Source organism: Anolis sagrei, chromosome 4 (genome assembly GCF_037176765.1).
Source record: "Anolis sagrei isolate rAnoSag1 chromosome 4, rAnoSag1.mat, whole genome shotgun sequence".
In the NCBI taxonomy this organism is placed as follows: domain Eukaryota; kingdom Metazoa; phylum Chordata; class Lepidosauria; order Squamata; family Dactyloidae; genus Anolis; species Anolis sagrei.
Window position 1 is genome coordinate 82,210,340 of NC_090024.1, and position 13,473 is coordinate 82,223,812.

At 44.0% G+C, this 13,473-nt stretch overlaps 1 protein-coding gene across 4 annotated transcripts in view; it reads right to left on the reverse strand.

The window, feature by feature from the left end:
- The window catches only part of PHACTR1 (phosphatase and actin regulator 1), a 320,720-nt gene that overhangs the window by 166,900 nt on the left and 140,347 nt on the right, over positions 1 to 13,473 (reverse strand). Inside the window, exon 1 of one of the 4 annotated variants that reach the window (XM_060774829.2) lies at positions 5,527 to 5,770. The exons of the other annotated variants lie outside the window; for them this stretch is intronic. The gene's annotated coding sequence lies outside the window, so the exon portion shown is untranslated. Of the gene's footprint in view, positions 1 to 5,526; positions 5,771 to 13,473 lie in introns of those variants that run through there. 4 annotated transcript variants of the gene reach the window in all.

A 13,473-nucleotide genomic window follows, 5' to 3' on the forward strand; every position in this document is an offset into this window, starting at 1 on the left:
AGGGTTAGCAGTTTGAAGCTGCTGGTTGGGTTTTCTTCCTGTGTCAGGAGCAACTTGAGAAACTGCAAGTTGCTTCTGGTGTGAGAACTGGTGGTCTGCAAGGACGTTGCCATGGGGACGGCAGGTTGTTTTGATGTTTTACCATCCTTGTGGGAGGCTTCTCTCATGTCCCCACATGGGGAACCAGAGCTGACAGAGGGAGCTCATCCACAATCTCCCTGGATTCAAACCTGCGACCTGTCGGTCTTCCTGCCAGCACAAAGGTTTAACCCATTGTGCCAGCAGGGGCTCTGCAGGTCGGGGTAAGCTCCTGACTGCTAGCCCTAGCTCCTGCCAACCAACAGTTTGAAAACATGTAAATGTGAGTTGATCAATAGGTACTGCTTCAGCAGAAAAGTAATAAAGGTGCCCATGCAACCATGCTGGCAACTCAACCAGGAGATGTCAATGGACAACAGGCTCCTTGGCTTGGAAATGGAACAAGGTCACCTCCCCATGGTCAGGGGAAGTCTTTACCTGTGTTATGTGTATTTGCATGTCATTGTTATTTCATTGTATTAAAGGCATTGAATGTTTGCCTATCTGTGGAGTCCCCTTGGAGAGAAAGAGCAGAATATAAATAAAGTGTTATTGTAAAGTGTTATAAGAGATGGATAATGAATTAATGTCAAAGCATTCAAATGTTTTGCTCTTCTAGTATCAAAGAGCAAAACATACACTGCCTGTATACCGATTTTTCTGGAAAGAAGTCTCTGACTACCTGATCATTTTACAGGAGAATCGCCAGGTGTGACTAAAAACAAACAGTGGCTAGTGAGATGGGCTGCAAGCAGAAAATACTGGCTGTTATCATGGGGCACATGAGGTGAGAACAGATGGTCTGTTCTTGCCAAAAATGGTTAGGAAGACGTGGTGGAGGCAAGGGGACATTTCGGTTCCAGCAGGGTGTGAGCATGTGCTTGCTGGCTGGCTAGATGCCCTCACACCCAAAGACTGCACCTGTGCAGGTCTCTGGTAGCCAATTGGCAATCATGTGATTAGCAACTGCTGACTGACTGGCAAGAAGTGTGAAGAGGAAGCAACTGGCTTCAGACAATAATGAGGGGCGTTTCAAACAGGTGACAAAATGAATTAGTGTCTGTAATTAATTGCTGCGTGGTATAGCAAGACTGTTTAAAATGCTAATCCTGGTGGAGAGCAGGAGCCTCACTGCGTCAGGATGAAGATGTCTTGGACCATACCATGACTGAGACTCTACAAGCCAGTGAAGACTTCTGGGAGCAATCTAGATGCAACGGCTAAAGTCGTGTGCCCAAGTTTACAAAACACAGTCTGTTCGGCAAAAAGGAGCAGCTTCGAAGTTGTCCATCTCCATTTATTTATTTATTTAAAACATTTATATCCCGATCTTCTCTACCTCCGTAGAGGGACTCAGACCGGCTAAAAGCAAGGCTTCAATGCTAGCAATACAATCTAAAAACATCATATATCACCACTGAATTAAAAATACATGTAGGATAAAAATACATGTAAGCCATTCGCCAAGAAAAAATCATGTCCAACTCAGGCCGCATTTTGCGGTCGATACCTTTGGTCAATTCTCAGCCATCATTCTGTAAATGTCCTGTTTCACAGCCAGGATTTCACTAGCTTCCTAAAGGTCAAGAGGGAGGGGGCAGATCTAATTTCATTCAGGAGAGAGTTCTATAGCTGGGGGGGGGGGGGCACCACAGAATAGGCCCTGTCTCTCGTTACTACCAAATGCGATTGTGAAAGTGGCGGGATTGAGAGCAGGGCCTCTCCAGAAGATCTTAGCAGCCTTGATGGTTTGTAGGATAGCACCTGGACAGCAAACCAAGCAATTTACACACCACCTGGTCAGTCTTCCTCACTATAAGGAGAGATATTTCTGTAGACCATATACAACTATAAATATAAATTGACACATGCAAATGTCATGTAAATCTGTGCACTTGTTTGTTCTCTTGACATATTCTTTGGTCTCACATAATAACTTTGTCCTGTGTGTCTGATGCTCAGGGGTAACTCTGGCTTAGGTCAGATTGCTCCCTGGGGCTCAAAGGGGCATATTTGACCAGTGGGTCACCTAGTTAAGTATTATCTACACCAGGCATGGGCAAACTTCGGCCCTTCGGGTGTTTTGGACTTCCACTCCCACAATTCCTAACAGCTGGTAGGCTATTAAGAATTGTGGGAGCTGACGTTCAAAACACCCAGAGGGCCAAAGTTTGCCCATGTCTGATCTACACTAACCTAGAATGCCTCTCTAAAATCTCAGGCAAATGCTTCCCTTGAAGACAGCAATGGTTGTACCTGGGATCGTTTGCAAGCAAAGCAAACGATCCCAGTACCACATATCCTAGGGCAGTGGTTCTCAACCTGTGGGTCCCCAGGTGTTTTGGCCTACAACTCCCAGAAATCTCTGCCAGTTTAACAGCTGTTAGGATTTCTGGGAGTTGAAGGCCAAAACATCTGGGGACCCTCAGGTTGAGAACCACTGTCCTAGGGCCTTTCTTGGTATAATAGACCGAGAAAGGTTATTGATTATATGGCTATCCTCTTCCAAGATGGGCAGCTTGGTGAGTAAAGCAAGGAAGGGTAAAGGATGTTCAAAAGCCTCAAACCCTCTGAAACCCCCTTTTGAGCCACCCAATATATCTCTTTTAAATTGGTTGCCAGTGAAATTTGGCAGCAAACTGATAAATGCATTATAGTAAATGGAAATTGGAATTATATGAAGTCAATATCATAGGAATAATTAAATGATCATCAAACACCTTTATACAGAGAGTGTGTTTACTGATTTCTAAAAAAGTCTTTTCTCTTCCTAAATTTTGGATGGGGACTCCACTGTTTTTATTCACAGCCTCCCTATGAATTAGGTTAGACTGAGAGGAAGTCTCATTCAAGTTCACACAGGAAAATTCCACAATATCGGAGTGTGTACTCAGATAATCCAGTTCAAAACAGATATTGTGGGATTTTCTGACTTCATATTCTGGGATATCAGGCTGCGTGGAAGGGCCCTGAGTCCACACTGTCATATAACCCAGTTCAAAGCAGATATTGTGGGTTATTCTCCCTTGATATTCTGGGTTATATGGCTGTATGGAAGGGCCCTCAGTAACTCACTACCTGAGTTGGAGATGACTCTAGATCTTTTCACCTTAGCTAGTCATTGCAACATAAATTGCATTGATGGCTATGACATCAGAGCCATATCATTGCCTTACAAACCCATGACAAAGTGAATCCTGTTGCAGCAAAGCCTTTGCATCAGCTGGCAACAGCATCCAATAGTAACAGAGCACCGGATTCTTTCCCTCTTCTATTTTTGTCACCCTTGATTGCAACAGACGCGACACATAGGAAGCTATTCTCCAGGGGCTATGTGAAAACGTGTCTTCAAAACTCACTCTTTGGAGTTCTCCAGAGGGTCACGTCTGCCAGGCGAGCATCCATGAATTACTGCATGCTTCGCCTGCCTTCAGGATTGGAAAAGATTGCAAATCCTATCAGCATCACTGCTTGTCAATCCATTACTGATCTCCACGCATTCATACGTGCTGGGTTTGCAGCAAGATTCAGAAATGGGTATTATCAACAATAACCATGGCTGACACTGTGACTCCCAAAGGAGAGGGTACGGGGGGGGGGGGACTTAAGCCCCCTAAGTCTACATATGGGGGTGGGGGATGAGACCCTCCTTAAAAATGATCTGGCAAAACTGGACCACTAAAACCCTTCTGCAGCTCCTCCAGGATTATCTATCATAATTCCAGTAAATTATCAGAAACTAAGACATTTAAGCAAAGCTAATGTTGTCGAGTTCTCGCAGAAATAAGAAAGCCTGCCTATGATCTATCCCAGGCATGGGCAAACATTGGTCCCCCAGGTATTTTGGACTTCAACTCCCACAATTCCTTAACCTTAAGTGGCTTGGAGGGGGGGGGGGAGGAAAGGGCCTGAGGCTGTTAGGAATTGTGGCCCAAGTTTGCCCATGCCTGATCAATCCGATGCAAAATTACTTGGGAATAAGCTATACTCAACACATGGAGGGTAGATCTAAGTACAGCTGGCCCTCTCATCCTACATCCATGGCTTCAAAATATCCCCAACACCACCACAAAAGGCCTTGATTTTGCTATTATATATATATATGTGTGTGTGTGTGTGTGTGGACAGTCTTTTACTACACAATTGTATAGAGTGGGACATAAGCAGCAACTCTCATGAACAGACTGTACACACTATGCTTGTGTGAATCTTCACAATTTCAGGAGGTTTCAAAGATAGGGAGGGGATTTTTTTTTGTGCTCACACTGCAAGTAACTTCAAGTAGGCGTACTTAATAATAACCTGGCTAACAAGGTTGACCCACCCACTCCACTCCCCCCAAAAGTTATAGAGTCCCTACCTAACTCTCACAAACAGGCAAGAAGAAGAAGAGAAGGAAGAGGAGGAGGAGGAGGAGGAGGAAGGGGAAGATGAGGAAGAGAAAAAAGGATGAAGAGGAGGATAAAGAGGAAGAGAAGAAGGAAGAGAAGGGGTAAGAGAAAGAGAAGGAAGAAGAAGAGGGAGAGAAGGAAAAAGAGAAGGAAGAAGAAAAGGAAGAAAAGGAGGAGGAAGAAGAGGAAGAGAAGAGGAAGAAGATAAAAGAAGGAAGAGAAGGAGGAATAGAAGGAAGAAGAAGAGGAGGGAGAGTCAGAAGAAAAAATATTCAAGGAAGATAAGGAAGAAGAGGAAGAAGAGAAGGAAGAAGAGAAGGGGTAAGAGAAAGAGAAGGAAGAAGAAGAGGGAGAGAAGGAAAAAGAGAAGGAAGAAGACAAGGAAGAAGAGGAGGAAGAAGAGGAAGAGAAGGAAGAAGATAAAAGAAGGAAGGGAAGGAGGAAGAGAAGGAAGAAGACGAGGAGGAAGAAGAGAAGGAAGAGGAGGAAGAAAAAGATAAGGAGGAAGAATAAGAGAAAGAGAAGGAAGAAGAAGAGGAAAAGAAGGAAGAGGAGGAGGAGAAAGAGGAGGAGGAAGGAGAGATATTGAAGGAAGATGAGGAAAAAGAGAAGGAAGAAGAGAAAGAAAAAGAGAAGAGAAGAAAAGAAAAGAGAAGAGGAGGAGGAGGGAGAAGATAAAGTGAAGGAACAAGAGAAAGAAGAAGAAGAAGAGGAAGACAGGGAAGAGAAAGAGAAGAGGAAGAGAGGGAAGAATTCTTTTGCAAAATGAAGCATAATGTATCGGAAACGGAGCAAAACAGTCTTCCTCTCCCTCCCTCCCTCCATCAGCCAGTGATGCCAAAGATAGCCCCTTCCTCCTTTAAATTCCTTTTCTGCGTGGAAAGAAAACCCTCCAAGTCATCCCTAGAATTAAGCGTCAGGAAGATCCACCCAGAAAGTCACCCCGAGCCCTGGAGCCCCAAACGCAGGAGGCTGTCCACGGGCTCCGACCCTCGCCCCAGCTTTCGTGAGCCAAGCGCCCAGGAGAGGAGGCAGGGACAAGGCTTGCGGCGCTTACCTCGCCCAGGTCGGGCTTCCTAGGGCTCCGCACCAGAGGAGAGGCGCAACCAGTGTCCCAAGCCGGGCATGATCGGGAGGGAAAGCGGGGAAGCAGCAGCGGCGCCTTCCTTCCAGCCTCTCTTGCCTGCCTGCCTGCCTGCCTGCCGCCCACTTCCAAGGCTCTGCTGCAAAGCCCGGGTCAAGGATTTGCCAGGAAACCGCGCGCCAGCCACTTCGGTTCTGGAGGCGGTTCTTTCAAACCCCATTCGCCCTGCTTCTTAATATGCAGTTTGTCTCCTTCTGCAGGGAATCACTCAGCCAGGCACATGACTCCAAGCAGCACAATTACATAATCCAGGCTGTGCTCAGGGGGCCCAGTGTGGAAGTGAGTCCCTGTGCTTGCCTTTCACCCAAAGGAGGGAGAAACCCCATCGAAGCCCAGAGAAGGGATTCCTCCTTCAGAAAGGCTTTCAAAAACATACATCTGAGAAAAAAGTTACTTTTTTTGGAACCAGAACATGCTGGCTGGAGGATGCTGGGAGTTGTAGTCCAAAACGAAAGTTAGTGTTGTTATTGGTCTTGAAGTAAACTCTGAGCCAGCCACTCCTCCACATTTGTGTGTTTTGCTTTATTGAACCTGATTAGACTTTATAACAAAATTGGGAAAAAAAATCAATTCCTGGTTTGAAAGTGTTGTTTCCTGTTTAATTGTGCAATACTTTCTTTAAAAGTAGTTGTTATACTCCAGAAACTTTGCTATTGTGGGTGCTACAAACTATGTTGAATTGGTTGAGACTCCATGAGAGATTCAGTGAAAAACTGTTGCACCTCAGCGAGGGTTCACCTCGCTCAAGCACTCACCAGGAAGCCAAACGTAGGAATAAACAGTTTATTGAAAAAGCACACACAATAAAAGAGTAAAAAATCCAAATATGTAAGATAAAAGAAGTCCCAAAAGCCAGAGTTGAATCTCCAATGCAAAGGTTAATGCATGAACATTAATCCAAGGTGCAAGGTATAATTATGAGCTTGATTAATCCAAAAGTCAAGGAATAAAACATCAACTTGAGTAATCCAAGAATTAAAGAACAATACATGAGCTTGAGTCCATAGTAAAATCCCCAAGACTTAAAGAAAAACTTGACCAGGACATGGCTTGAAGCAAGGAACTTGCTCTATCTGCTACGTTGGTTCTGATCTAAGAACCAAAAGCTATTCTTTCCCTAATTAAGGACAACAATGCATGAAAGCATTCCTTTGGCCTTGAGTAGTCTCCCTCTCCCATAGCCTGGCTTGTACCTGGAATTCTTCCCCCTCAGAAGCAGCCTTGATTCTCTAACCTCTATTCCTCCCTGCTCTGCCTGTCAGCTTGTAAAACAGTTTTGCTTTCACACAGAGAATCACCCAAATCCCCCTCCGTTCTTCCAACTGGTGAATCACCATCCTGTTCTAACATCCCCTCTGTCTGAGCATCTCCTGAAGCACCAGGCCCTGCAGGCCCTGCACCCCCAAATCCCTCACCCTCATCCTCAGCTGACTGAGCTACGACAAAAACTATAACCATTTTAATAATACTATTTAAAAGCACCTAAAGCTTCATCTATGCTGATGATTGTGCCATCACCGCTCAAGCAGGAAGCTTTGAAATGGTTGAACAGAAGCTCTCTGAAGTTTTAGGTGCCCTTACAGCAACACACCAAAATACTTTGGAGTCCCTCTGGACCGTGCCCTGACTGATAAGAAACACTGCTTGACTATCAAGCAAAAAGTGGGTGCTAGAAATAATGTCATATGAAAGCTGACTGGCACAACCTGGGGATCACAACCAAATGCAGGTGAAGACATCTGCCCTTGCACTTTACTACTCTGTTCTGAATAGGCATCCCCTTCTCACCCCGAAGGGGACTCAGAGCGGATCACAGTACACATACTTGGCAAACATTTAATGCTGTTTTTTGGAGGTATATATTGTGTTGTGTTGACATCCAGTTGAACATCCAGCTTGTCGGCACCTTTGGAAGTTGACAGCCACAGGGGGCACTCTCACTCCATCCTCTATGACAGGGGTCCTCAAACTTTTTAAACAGGGGGCCAGGTCACAATCCCTCAAACTGTTGGAGAGCCAGATTATTATTTGAAAAAAACATGAATGAATTCCTATGCACACTGCACATATCTTATTTTTAGTGCAAAAAACCCCCTTAAAAACAATACAATAATTAAAATGAAGAACAATTTTAACAAATATAAACTTATCATTTTAACAAATATAAACTTATTAATGGGAAGTGTGGGCCTGCTTTTGGCTGATGAGATAGAATTGTTGTTGTTGTTGTTGTTGTTGTGTGCTTTCAAGTCATTCCAGACTTAGGTTGACGAGGGCCAGGTAAATGACCTTGGAGGGCCGTATCTGGCCCCTGGGCCTTAGTTTGAGGACCCCTGCTCTATGATGAAAAGCCATCAAGACTTCCCCCTTCCTTTTGGTCACCGTCATTCTTTGATATTTTTCTTTATGGTGTCGTAAAATACCTCCCTCGCATTAGCGGTACCTAATTTCTCTAATCACAGCTGTAAGCTATTTTCGAACTGCTTAGGTAAACAGTGAGCAGGGCTGACAGTTGGGTGCTCATGCCGACCCGGGGCTTCGAACTTGCAGCCTTTTGGTTGATAGTTCTTATAATCACTGGTGACTACCTGCTGTGCTAAAGCCCCAGCCCAAAATATAGTGTTTATCCAACCAGAAACAGGTCCTCTTATTTTCCATCTCCAGCAGGAGGTTTCTATCTATCTAGTCTTAATTGCCAGTTCATGTCCAAGCTTTTGGATCATTAACACAGATAACTCACAACAAGATATTCTTGTTGAGGAATCCTTCCCAGCTACAAAGAGTATAGACAAAGTCAGAGAGACCACTGCAGCCAGAGTAGGATAACAGATTATACTACTATATCTGCTTATAAAAGCATCCTAACATTTTCCCTCTATGAGCCCTGGTTGTGCTACTTCAGTTCGTAACAGAGTGGTCCAAACAGTTCAAAGCGATTTATCTAACTGGGGTCCAGTACAGTTCTCGCAGCCTTACAATTCTTCTTATTTCAAATGTGCCTAGAATATTCTAATTTGACGGTGTAGCGTTCTATTCCAGCTGACTGCTTTTTGCAGCTCACACAGTTTTAAAGCTTTTGCATAACTGTCAGCACAATTTTATTTGTACGATACTTCTTTTATTAAGTAGTGCCTTTTTATTCATTTGATCTGGCTAATGGATTTCTCCATTCAATTGGCTTAATGGCCTCTAATTGATTACTTCTGTTCTCCATAGCATCGCCTGAGAACATCATTTCCCCAAAAGGGCTCACCTCCACTCCATCCAGCCAAGTGATGACACCTTGCTGACCTTTTGTGATCTGCACCAGTGGCAAAGCAATTCAGAGACAATTTTGGAACAAAATACTCTCAACAATCAAATAAACATGCAGTAGTGTGATTGAAAACCTCAGCTTTCTTGCTATAACATAGTCAGAATTGCACCAAACAAGATGGCCATAGCTCTGAAACATCCATATTAACTTCAAACAGAAGTTGCCCTTTTGGACCAAAACTCCCAGAATAGTTTATTGCAGCTTGAGGGTGCTGGGAGCTGTAGTCCAAAGGGCTGATTGTTTCAGGTTTGATTTAAACTGCCATCTTCTACAATGCCCTATAATCCAGATTATCAAAGCAGATAATCCACATTATCTGCTTTGAACTGGATTATATGAGTCTACACTGCTGTATAATCCAGTTCAAAGCAGATAATCTGGATTTTATATGGCAGTGTAGAAGGAGCCTATGATATAGCTGATCATGCTGTGTGTGTAAATGAAAGGGGACAAAGTAAAGGGAGGCAGTGTACAGTTTGGCCCTCAGAATTAAATGCTTTTTATTGCCAAAAGGAATTGTCCTTGACAGTAGGGCCTCAGACAAGTCTTTGGCCCCATCTACACTGTCATATAATGCAGTTTGAAACATGTATTATATGGTCAGTGTAGACTCATATAATGCAGATAAATGGCATTATATGACAGTGTAGATAGGTCTTAGATAGTGGACGTGGACATACTATAGCAATCATAGAAACATAGAATCATAGAGTTGGAAGAGACCTCATGGGCCATCCAGTCCAACCCCCTGCTAAGAAGCACCCCTGACAGATGGCCATACAGCCTCTGTTTAAAAGCCTCCAAAGAAGGAGCCTTCATCATACTCCAGGGCAAAGAGTTCCACTGATGAACAGCTCTTACATTACCAGTTTGGAAAGTAATATTTATTTATTTATTTATATCTCACACTTTTCACCCCGAAGGGAACTCAGGGTTGCTTACATAAACTGGCCTTATACCATGCCCAAACAACAACAATTAAAAGCAATTAAATGACAATTTTAAACAACATTAAACATCATATGTAAATATTAGATCCAACGCCAGATAATCAATAATCATATTCATCAATCCAGGGTCAATTCCAACTGTATTGCACAGATAATTAAGGTAAAGGTAAAGGTAGTCCCCTGACATTAAGTCCAGTCATGTCTGACTCTGGGGTGTGGTGCTCATCTCCATTTCTAAGCCAAAGAGCCAGCATTGTCTGTAGACACCTCCAAGGTCATGTGGCCAGCATGACTGCATGGAGTGCCGTTACCTTCCCGCCGGAGTGGTACCTATTGATCTACTCACATTTGCATGTTTTCGAACTGCTATGTTGGCAGAAGCTAGGGCTGACAGCGGAAGCTCACGCCGCTCCCCGGAATCGAACCTGCGACCTTTCGATCAACAAGCTCAGCAGCTCAGTGCTTTAACCCACTGCGCCACCGGGGGCTCCAGATAATTATGCTGGGCCAAATGCTTGTTCACTTGTTTGTGAAATGACAGGAGGGAAGGGGCCAATCAAATCCCACTAGTTAGGGAATTCTACAGCCAAGGTGCAACCATTGAGAAGGCCCTGTCTTTGTCCCCACCAGTCACACATGTGAAGGTTGTGGGAATGAGAGCAGGGCCTCTCCAGAAGATCTTAACCTCTGTGATGATTCATGGAGGGAGATGTCTTCTGACAGATAAGTTGGGCAGGGCTGTTCAGGGACACCACTTTGAATTGTGCTCTCTTGCAAACCGGCAGCCAGTAGAGCTGGCGCAACAAGGGGGTTGTATGCTCCCTATACGCCACTTCCGTTAGTAATCTGGCTGCCGCACGTTGGACTAGTTGAAGTTTCTGAACAGTCTTCAAAGGCAACCCCATGTAGAGTGCATTGCAGTAGTCTATAATAGGCACACCTTCTCCAATTCAGAACTACTTGATAGTAAACTCCATTCAAGTTAGTCTGGTTTAAGGCCCAGCATTGCACATGGTAAACTTTTTTGAAAACAACAAGTATGAAGAGTATTGGGAAATTATTGACGCATGTATTGTTGTGATCCTTAACCTCACTAGAATGTTGCATAGCTCAATAATCTTTGAGTAATCAATCATGTTAAGAGTTTTCTATAAAGCCCATATTCCACTCACAAATATGCAAAACACAAATTATAGTTCATCCTGCAACTCAGAAAGCTCTCCATGCTTTTTGCATGTTGTTATCCTTTGTCCCTTTGCAGTTTTGTTTCAAAACTTGCAGCCGTAAGTCGTGTAAGTTTTCCAAAAAGGTCAGGGGTCTTTCTTCCTTTAATGTACTGTCAAAGGCTTTAATGGCCAGAATCACTTGGTTGTTGTGTGTTTTCTGGGCTGTATGGCCATGTACCAGAAGCATTCTCTACTGACATTTTGCCTACAACTATGGCAGGCATTCTCAGAGATTGTTCAGACCTCACATCCTCTGAGTATGCTTGCCATTGATGCAGGCAAAATGTCAGGAGAGAATGCTTCTGGAACATGACCATACAGCCCAGAAAACACACAACAACCCAGTTTCTCCCTTTAAAGTACAATCTGGCTACCCCAGTAAACCTCAAGACACAAAGCATTTTCAACGTTTTGCTTCCTCTTGCTCCACTTCTGTAAAAGTTACTGAAGCATCTGCTTCAGATTTAATCCATTAGGTCCTCTTGGCTTGTTTCAGGATGTTGTTTCTGCCCTACCCTGCCCCTTCATTCTTAAATGCTCACATATGCTATTTCCTTTCCTCACTGTTTTATTTTTGAAATTTCACTTGCAAAAAAGGTCAGATGGTTTTTAAAAGGCTGTTTGTGGGGAAATGGCTGTCACGCCCACTGATGAGTACACAGAAAATAATAGGATGTGCATATAATAAAAGCTCTGTGCCTTCTGAATTTTGAAAGGCCAACAGCTTGTAACTAATAGAAGTATGGCAATGATTGGGTGTTACACACTTTCCAGCTGTCCTGATTTGGCAAAGACTGTCCTAATTCATCTGATTAATCTTCTGTCGTCTCATTTTTTTCATCTTCTCATTAAAATGACCAATCTTCTCTCTCCTTTTTCTCTTTTTACCCCTCTTGTTCTCAGCTTGTTTCAACTGCTGTAAGCTGTGTTCAGAATGCAAAAGTAGTTCGCACTTACCAGCCGAAGGGGGGCTAATTTGATCCTTCCCAGTAGACTCAGACAAAAGCAAACTGTTGCTGCCTCTCCAAGCTTGTGTATTCTCCCTCATTAAAAACTTTTGCCATCTTGGCTGCATTCTGATGCTATTGGCCACATGTGTCCCAGTGTTTAGCAATGAAATGTTGGAGATATGGAATCAATAATCTGAAAACATCCCAAAATAGCAATAAAGCTGTCCTTAACTTTCATTCTCCAGCAAAGGATCACCGCCTTGTCGGGGCGCTGGAGCTTGAGCACCTCAATGATGTCATGAGCGACACCGTGAAGGGACACCCAAGACGGGACGGTTGTGGCAGAGAGGTCAGACCAAGCGTGATCCCTGGGGAAGGCAATGGCAAACCACTCCAGTATCCTTGCCAAGAAAACTAAATGGACCAGTACAACCAGAGATATGTCGGTATGCCATTGGAAGATGGGACTCCCAGGTCGGAAGATGACCAAAATGCTACTGGGGAGGAGCAGAGGATAAGTTCAACTAGCCCCAGATGTGATGACGCAGCTAGCTCAAAGCCGAAAGGAAGGCTAGCGGCCAACGGTACTGGAGGCGAACGACGAATCCGATGCTCTAAAGATCAACACACCATAGGAACCTGGAATGTAAGATCTATGAGCCAGGGCAAATTGGATGTTGTTATTGGTGAGATGTCAAGACTAAAGATAGACATTCTGGGGGTCAGCGAACTGAAATGGACTGGAATGGGCCACTTCACATCAGATGACCACCAGATCTACTACTGCGGACAAGAGGAACATCGAAGAAATGGAGTAGCCTTCATAATTAATAAGAAATTCGCTAAAGCGGTGCTTGGATACAACCCAAAAAATGACAGAATGATCTCAATTCGAGTGCAAGGAAAACCTTTCAACATTACAGTGATCCAAATATACGCCCCAACCACAGCTGCTGAAGAAGCAGAAGTAGATCAGTTCTATGAGGATCTGCAGGAACTACTGGATAATACACCAAAAAGAGACATTATTTTCATTACAGGAGACTGGAATGCCAAGGTGGGAAGTCAAATGACAACAGGGATCACAGGCAAGCATGGTCTTGGAGAACAAAATGAAACGGGACGCAGGCTGATAGAATTTTGCCAGGAAAACTCACTGTGTATAACGAATACTCTCTTCCAACAACCTAAAAGATGGCTTTACACATGGACCTCACCAGACGGTCAACACCGAAATCAGATTGACTACATCCTTTGCAGCCAAAGGTGGCGGACATCCATCCAGTCGGTGAAAACAAGACCTGGGGCTGACTGTAGCTCAGATCACGAACTTCTTATTGCCCAATTTAGAATAAAACTAAAGAGATCAGGGAAAATACACAGACCAGTTAGATATGATCTCACTAACATTCCTAGCG